Source organism: Ailuropoda melanoleuca, unplaced genomic scaffold, assembly GCF_002007445.2.
Source record: "Ailuropoda melanoleuca isolate Jingjing unplaced genomic scaffold, ASM200744v2 unplaced-scaffold5926, whole genome shotgun sequence".
NCBI classification, from domain to species: domain Eukaryota; kingdom Metazoa; phylum Chordata; class Mammalia; order Carnivora; family Ursidae; genus Ailuropoda; species Ailuropoda melanoleuca.
Genome location: NW_023233014.1, coordinates 1108 through 10430, shown reverse-complemented (window position 1 = coordinate 10430; position 9323 = coordinate 1108). Strand labels below are relative to the sequence as shown.

Below are 9323 nucleotides of genomic sequence, written 5' to 3'. Positions count from 1 at the left end.
TGGAAAAAAGACAGTCTCTTCAATAAATGGTGCTGGGAAAATTGGACAGCTACATGCAAAAGAATGAAACTTGACCACTCTCTCACACCATACACAAAAATAAACTCCAAATGGATGAAAGACCTCAATGTGAGACAGGAATCCATCAAAATTCTAGAAGAGAACATAGGCAACAACCTCTATGACATCGGCCAGAGCAACCTTTTTCACGACACATCTCCAAATGCAAGAGAAACAAATGATAAAATGAACTTATGGGACTTTATCAGGATAAAGAGCTTCTGCACAGCCAAGGAAACAGTCAAAAAAACTAAGAGACAGCCCACGGAATGGGAGAATATATTTGCAAAGGACACCACAGATAAAGGACTGGTATCCAAGATCTACAAAGAACTTCTCAAACTCAATACATGAGAAACAAATAAACAAATCAAAAAATGGGCAGAAGATATGAACAGACACTTTTCCAATGAAGACATACAAATGGCTAACAGACACATGAAAAAATGTTCAAAATCATTAGCCGTCAGGGAAATTCAAATCAAAACCACACTGAGATACCACCTTATGCCAGTTAGAATGGCAAAAATAGACAAGGCAAGAAACAGCAATTGTTGGAGAGGATGTGGAGAAAGGGGATGCCGCCTACATTGTTGGTGGGAATGCAAGTTGGTACAGCCACTCTGGAAAACAGTATGGAGGTCCCTTAAAAGTTGAAAATTGAGCTACCCTATGATCCAGCCATTGCACTGCTGGGTGTTTACCCCAAAGATACAGACGTAGTGAAGAGATGGGCCGTATGCACCCCAATGTTCATAGCAGCATTATCCACAATAGCTAAATCGTGGAAGGAGCCAAGATGCCCTTCAACAGATGACTGGATTAAGAAGCTGTGGTCCATATATACAATGGAATATTACTCAGCTATCACAAAGAACGAATTGTCAACATTTGCTGCAACATGGATGGCACTGGAGGAGATAATGCTAAGTGAAATAAGTCAAGCAGAGAAAGACAAGTGTCATATGGTTTCTCTCCTATGGAACATAAGAACTAGGATGAACAGTAGGGGAAGAAAGGGATAAAGAAAGGGGGGGTAATCAGAAGGAGGAATGAAACATGAGGGACTATGGACTATGAGAAGCAAACTGAAGACTTCAGAGGGGAGGGGGTTGGGAGAATGGGATAGATTGGTGATGGGTAGTAAGGAGGGCACATATTGCATGGTGCACTGTGTGTTATACACAACTAATGAAGCATCGAACTTTGCATCGGAAACCGGGGATATACTGTATGGTGACTAACATAATATACTAATAAAATAAATAAATAAATAAATAAATAAAAGAGTCTGCTTTTTTGTTTGTCTTTTTTAAAATGTTTGTTCCTTTGTTTTATTTCTTAAATTCCACATATGAGTCAAATCATATGGTATTTGTCTTTCTCTGATTGATTTATTTCACTTAGTATTATACACTCTAGGTTCATTCATATTGTTGCAAATGGCAAGATCTCATTCTTTTTATGGTTGAGAAATATTCCATTCTGTATATATGCCACATCTTCTTTATACATTCATCTAAAGATGGATGCTTAATATTAGAAGAAATGGCATCATCCACCTTGCTTTATTGATTAACTGCTCTCATCTTCATTTTACATTTATCCAATTACTTATAGGCCGACATTTGTATAGACATGCCCTCTGATTCTATGATACCCCTAACTCCTCAGGTCAAATTAAGCCAAAACTTTAAAGTAGCAGTCAAAAATTTAAGTTAATTTTTCTATAGATTTCTATTTTTTTTCTTTCTCTCATAACATGTATTTGTGTCTTCTTTTGCTGTCATTTCCTGAACTTAAAACTAGAGGTAAATACTTCTGTGGAAAAATACCATAAATTATTAATAAAGGGCTGAATAACTATGTCTAAATATGTATGTGACTGATTAAAGATAATGTGGTGATTTCACTTACTGATTAGGTATACCCAAAAATTTATGATACATTGCAAAGGTATTATTATCTCCCATTTTATAGAGTTATAGAGAATAATTTTAAGAACAATAGAGATTAAATAACTTGCTCTAGGTATCAAAGTTTCTGCACGCAAGATTTAAGTGTTAAAACTAGGTTTTCTGAGGCTAAATATAATTTCTTTCCCATTTCCTTTTTTTTAAGAGTTTTTATTTATTTGACAGAGATAGGGACAGCCAGCGAGAGAGGGAACACAAGCAGGGGGAGTGGGAAAGGAAGAAGCAGGCTTCCAGCAGAGGAGCCTGATGCAGGGCTAGATCCCTGAGCACTGGGAACAGGCCCTGAGCCAAAGGCAGACTCTTAATGACTAAGCCACCCAGGTGCCCCTTTTTCCCATTTCCTGATGCTGCCTCCTGTCTCCTAGCCTGTGTTTTGAACTGGACATGTAATTTCTGGTTAAGAAATGACTTTACAAACTAGCAGCATCAATACTTAGGAAAATATTTTGGAAGCAGGTTCATAAATATCATTTTCAGTTGAGAGAACTGTTCTAATAAAGTTGTCTGACAATCTGTATATAAAAAATTTATCTTTTGAAAGTTCCCTTGAAATGCAGTGTTATATACTCTCAGAAGCCTTTGGACGATAGACTATTAATAAGACTATTTAGACAGTGTTGGCAGACTAAGAGGCTGCCACTATGCTCTTGGCAGTCATATCTCCAAGTGATTCTAATGGTAAAACAAATGGTTTTAGTAATGCGTAAAATGAGAAAAAAAAAAAGGAAGACATCAAACTGCCTTGAAATGTATCCGTAGACCTCTCCTTATATTGTTCTACCTACAATCTTAGATTATTCCTGATGAAACATGAGTACTTTTCCCCTGAATTTATTTTTTTAAGATTTTATTTATTTATTTGACAGAGACAGCGAGAGAGGGAACACAAACAAGGGGAGTGGGGGAGGGAGAAGAAGGCTCCCTCAACAGGGAGCCTGATATGGGATTCGATCCCAGGACCCTGGGATCACAACCTGAGCTGAAGGCAGACGCTTAATGATTGAGTCACCCAGGCACCCCTTGACTCACTGAATTTAGTAAGAGTAAACATATATCTACCTCTCACTTTAAGTTTCCTCTCTGTAGCACAAATCTCTTATTGTATTCTGCTTTGTTAAAACAATGGCAGTAATGTTGAGCACAGGCAGAGAAATGTAGAAAATGAGTGGAAATTGGTGTTTTGAAGGAGTGGTATCTTGTTCCCTCAAGTAGCTTTTACCTATAATGGAAAATAACCACTTCAAATTATGTTAGAGATTGTATTAACCAAACAAAAATGTGAAGAGGATATCATTACCAACATTATTCCCAAACACTAAACATTTTACTCACATATGGTATAAATATAATAAATATTAAAATTTAAATTAATGTATAAAACGGACTGTTACTAGTGCTTTACTGATGTCTATGAGTTTTCAACATTACATCATATAGTGATTTATTTGATTGAAGATAATCTTTCATAAGTACATGTTTAATAACTGCAAACATTTCTTCAATTTCTTCCTGATATAGCTTATCCAAAATTCAAATATGTATACCAGAAAGACTATTGGGATTGTATTGGGAATATGGAGAAAAGAGAACCCTTGAGCACCATTGGTAAAAATATAAAGTGGTGCAGCCCCTATGGAAAACAGTATGGAGGGGGAGGTTAAAAAATTAAAAATAGAACTACCATATGATCCAGCAATTCCACTTTCGAGTATATAGCCAAAGAAAATGAAAACACTACCCCAAAACTATATACGCACTGCCCATGTTCACTGCAGCATTATTTACAACAGCCAAGATATGGACACAACCTAAATGTCCATCAATGAACAAATGGATAAAAAAATGTGGTCATATCTATATACAATGGAATATTATTCAGCCATAAAAAGGAATGAAATCTTGCCATTTGTAACGGCATGGACGGATCTTGAGAGCATTATGCTAAGTGAAATAAGTCAGACACTAAGACAATATATTTGTATGATCTCATTAATATGTGGAATCTAAGAAAAAAAAAAAAAGCAGCTCACAGATATGTAGAATAGATTGATAGTTGCCAGTGGTGTTGAGGGTTGAGTGAAATGGACAAAGGGGGTCAAAGGTACAAACTTCCAGTTATAAAATAAATAATTCCTAGGAGTGTCGTGTACAGCATGGTAACTATAGTAAATAATACTGTATTACATATTTGAAAGTTGCTAAGAGGGGCGCCTGGGTGGCGCAGTCATTAAGGACCTGCCTTCGACTCAGGGCGTGATCCCGGTGTTCTGGAATCGAGCCTCACATCAGGCTCCTCTTCTAGGAGCCGGCTTCTTCCTCTCCCACTCCCCGTGCTTGTGTTCCCTCTCTCACTGGCTGTCTCTCTCTGTCAAATAAATAAATAAAATCCTTTAAAAAAAAAGTAAAAGAAAGTTGGTAAGATAATAGACCTTAGAAGTTCTCATCACAAGGAAAAAGAACCCTATAACAATGTTTGTGATGGATACTAACTAGACTTATAGCAATCATTTCACAATGTATACAAATATTGAATTATTATATTGTACACCTGAAACTAGTATAATGTTATACATCAGTTATATCGCAATTAAAAAAAAAGAATTTGGAATAGGTATGGTGGAGGTGATGATGTGAAAGCATATTTGGTGTTTGAATCTCAAATTTCTTGGATGAATAAGCAAGTATTTTTAAATCAACTGTATTTTTTTGCTTCCCAAGTTAAAAAAAAAAGCAACAGCAACTTTTCTCTCAACAAAAGACACCAATGTCCTGACAAAAATAACTAGCAAATTAGCATTAGCTTAGGCACAGCATAGGAACAAACACACACTGCCCTATCGCTCATTCCCTTCATTGATCTTCAGAACCGAGCGAAGTTACATTTCCTGATTCACAGATTGCACTAAAATGTCCTGTGGGAGAAAAATGTGAAAATTGTTATAACATCTGTTGACCCTTTAAGTGTAGCAATGATTCTGTCACATCTTACCAAGTAAATAAGGCAGCAAAATATTCCCCCAGATCTTAGGTAATTTGATTTTTAAAATGAAGTTTAAAATAAGTTTCTTAATTTCTACACAGATTTTAATGAAATTACAGAAAACATTAAAAAAATTTTGTTTTCTTGCTCAAATCCAAACTAGACTTTGTTGATCTGCATATTTAGCAGGCAGTGCAAACGTAAACTTCTGCAAATCCCATTCAGTCTACAAGCTTCTTTTCAAAGAAAAGGAAAAAGATCTCACCCGCGAAATATCCTACACACTTTGGACACAACGCTGAATGGAGTGTGATATGCTTACCTGTGATATACGGGCTTTCCTGATGAAAAAGCTTTTGGTCACTTTTAGTTCCTCAAAATGTACGGAAGCTGGTAATGGGATTTTTAAAAACATTATGAAATGGGAAGGCGATGGCTTTCTCAGACATGGATGCGTACAAGTTGGCTCTTAGTGTTACCAGCTCTATGAGATGTGTTAGAATACTGGCCTGGCATAAAATCTTGTTCTTGAAAGGCTGGACAATAAGAATGTACTTCTTTAATTTTTAGATACATTGAGGAGGAAAATAGAAAGGTTGTAGTAAAAACAGAAATCTGCATGCTGTTTCTCTGAAACAATTTGTTAATCTGTGAATCCTAGGGAAAAAAATTAACTGACTATACTTATGACTCACATTTTTGGAAATAAGATTGCTTCAGAACTCCAAAAATGTAACTAGAAAATGGCAAGCAATGAAACAGGACCTTCACAGTACCTTTATTAAAATTGTAATTTATTTGTAATTCAACTTAGATTTCACAAATGCAAATTACCTCTATGCTTTCAACCACATTCCCTAAGAAAAAAAGATTTAACTTAGGGCATCCAATGTGCTTTAAAGTGCTTAAAAATGGGGCGCCTGTGTAGCACACTCGTTAAGCCTCTGCCTTCATCTCAGGCTATGATCCCAGCGTTCCAGGATGGAGTCCCTCATCAGGCTCCTCCGCTGGGAGCCTGCTTCTTCCTCTCCCACTCCCCTGCTGTGTTCCCTTTCTCGCTGGCTATCTCTCTATCAAATAAATAAATAAAATCTTTAAAAAAAATAATGTGCTTAAAAATAATGAGCATTTTTGAAATGGGCAACCTGTATGATGAATTAAATACCCAAAGGAACTGTCTGATAGGTACCTGGTCTACCAGAAGACACCTATAGAAAGAAAGCTATTGAATGTCTTTGGAGAGCTGCAAAATAATTTCTACAAGTCTAAAAACCTGCTGTGTCTACTAAAAACAAAACCCAAGTATGTCATGTTCAAAGGGTTTTGTGGGAGATCTTTGGCTGATTGCCATCGCAATGGAATGATAGGTCCACTTGAATTCAGTAAATGCCTCTTGATAAAGCAGAGCTTCAAGTCAAAAGGAATTGTACATTTAGCTCTATTCCATTTTGCTGCTGCTTAAAGGAAGGATGTCTAAAAGGTAGCAAGCAATACAGAGAAGTATAATTGGAAAATGACACAGAAAGAGCCAAAAATATATCTGACCATATCATAGGACAGAAAGAATCCTTTTTTAATTTTTTTTATTTTAATTTTTTTTATTGTATTATGTTAGTTACCATACAGTATATCCCTGGTTTCTGATGTAAAGTCCTTTTTTTATTTTAAAAAATTGATTTTAAATTAAGTTCAATTACCAATATATAGGGTATCATTAGTTTTTGATGTAGTCTTCAATGACTCATTAGTGAAAGAAAAGAAAGAAAGAAAGAAAGAAAGAAAGAAAGAAAGAAAGAAAGAAAAGGAAAGAAAGAAAGGATCCTGTCACTTTTCTTCTTTATTAAATATAGGGCAAACTTTTAATTTTTCCTATTATATTTATATTCCTGTTTTGAAAATTATTACATTTATGAATATTAATAATATACAATAGGGCAGCCTGCAAAATTTTAATATCCAGTAAAGACTTTTTAAAAAGTCTTTAAAACAGCTTTAAAAAAGCTATTTCAAAGGATACATTATAAAATATTTTCATTATAAAATATTGTTACATTTTTGCTCACATATATTATTTGCTTAATTGGTTGTAGTATAAATGACCATCAACTGACACTGGTAACTAGCTCTACTGTTGTTTTACTTAAATAATAGCATTTATGTAAAAAAAATCAATAATACAGAATATGTAATTTTAAATAAATATCAACTTTACACATATTTATGTGAAAATAATATGTATATAATTATGTTACATGCTAAACTATTATTCCTTTTTTTTTTTTTGGTCTGATATGGCTGTGTGTTAACTCTGTGTTAACTCTGTAAAAAGTTGGTCACCCTAGGTATGCCTTCCCCCAAGTACCCAAGCTTCAAGTAAATCTGCCAAGGAGTTTCAGTATTTATTGGCCAAAAGGAAAGGGGGTGAGGGTGGACAGCCTCTGCTCCCAGGTTATTCTAGGTGGGCTCCAATATCTTCTACAACCAGGGAATATCCCCCAGGTATCCCGAGTCCTATCCAGGGCTGCTTAATCTCAAAATACTACTCAGGAGCTCCAGGGGAGAGATTCTAGAGAGGATAGTTCAAAAGATTGGACTGGAGTCCTTACAATGCACCAAAAAGGAATAAAAGATAACCTGAAAGAATCTGGTGGCATTAATATAACAACGAATACTAACAAATACTATTTTAAACCATAAATGTATGAGACAATCCAAAGGGAACAATCTAAATGAACTAGTCAGATTTTATGCACTGGAATTTCTACTTTTATATTGCCTAACACTGGGTACACATTTTGTTAGTAAACCATGTCACTGTTGATATGAAAAGTACAGAACACACTTCTGTCTTAGATTTTTAAAAATCTTACAAATAAAACAAAAACATGTTTGTTGGTATCAGTCGCTTTGTAACCTAGTTTGGAACCTATACTTTAATTTTTTCTTGTACATATCATCTTTGATTAATGAAATTTGAAAGAAACTAACCAGATGGAGCCTTGTGCCCATCATCTATACTTCCAAATTCTCCCTTCTTCTCCAGGCATGTGGGAGGATCAAACCCCTTTTCACACTGGCAATGATTTAAATTGTTGCAAACCTGCAGTAATCAAAAAATAGAACAATTGTCTTTTATGGACAAAGATGGTTTTCAATAGAGACCAATGAATATTCTATACTTATTCAACACAGAATTTATTTCAGAGAATTTATTCATTCCAGAGAATTTAACTTAAACAGACAAATTCAATAAATTTTCACAAATTTTCTCTTGAAATTGTCCATACTTTAGAAAGTATATTTAGCTTCTGCTGACAAAGCAATTTTTTAAAAATTTCTTAACTCTTTTCATAGGCAGACCCAAATACTGTAATTACCAGTAACATGCCACTAATTATCACTTAGTTGCTTGTTTCATAGAACAGCCAAGACTCTGAATCAACAAGCAAGACTAGAAAGAAAATTCTAATGACCTCTGTTTACCAATTTCTACTTTCTTTCTCTGAAAATAAGATCATTTTGGTTATATAATAATACACAGTGCACATAGCATATTTGTCCCTTATATTTACCAAACACTTTATACATCCAGAATCATCTTAAATGTTCCTACTTTATCTTCTCTAATAAATAGTTTGGCAAGACTTCTAAAGAAAATAAGATTGAAGCTATAAATTATAGACTATGCCAAGCAGCACAAAAATCATTTTAATGATTTTTAAAAAAATCTCCGAACTGTTTTACAGCATTGTTCAGAGCATCTTGCTAAAATGAAAATTGAAATTACTTACTCCATGGCTATTGCAATAAGTAGAATTGCACTGTATAGTTGGTATCTGGTATTGAACTTCCACACAGTCAAATCTGAGACAATACTAAAAGCAGTAGGAAGTGAGGAATAGTCACACAATCGGATTGTGTGTATGGGTAATACATAATAAAAATTCAAGAAAGTTTCAGAATTCATATTATCAAGAATTGGCATAAAAATACAAAAAATAAAATAAGGTATTAATTGAAACATTGAAACAAATGTGAAATAAGTGATGTGACTTCAGATTTTAAAGATGTAACCATATGTGAGAAGTTAAAATTTTTATTTTCTTACTATCTACCACTTGAAGTCCACTTAAAAAGGGAAGTATCTGGGGAAAAAATTTTGACTAGTCCCTGAGTTCAAGAACTATCCAAGAACCATTTAAAAAATGCCTATTCCCAGGCTCCACCTGAGACATTTCTATCAAAATCTCTGGGTGCAGGGTCCACATGATTATTGGAACAACTAAGGGGGAGAACTATGAGGTGGG

At 34.7% G+C, this 9323-nt stretch overlaps 1 long non-coding RNA gene across 1 annotated transcript; it reads right to left on the bottom strand.

The window, feature by feature from the left end:
- Positions 1–4374: 4374 nt before the first annotated feature.
- LOC109488728 lies at positions 4375–8864 on the bottom strand. The gene is made up of 3 exons (XR_002141630.2): positions 8808–8864; positions 8005–8116; positions 4375–4401 (listed from the first exon to the last, which is right to left on the bottom strand). It is a non-coding gene; the product is annotated as an uncharacterized LOC109488728 (long non-coding RNA).
- Positions 8865–9323: the final 459 nt, after the last annotated feature.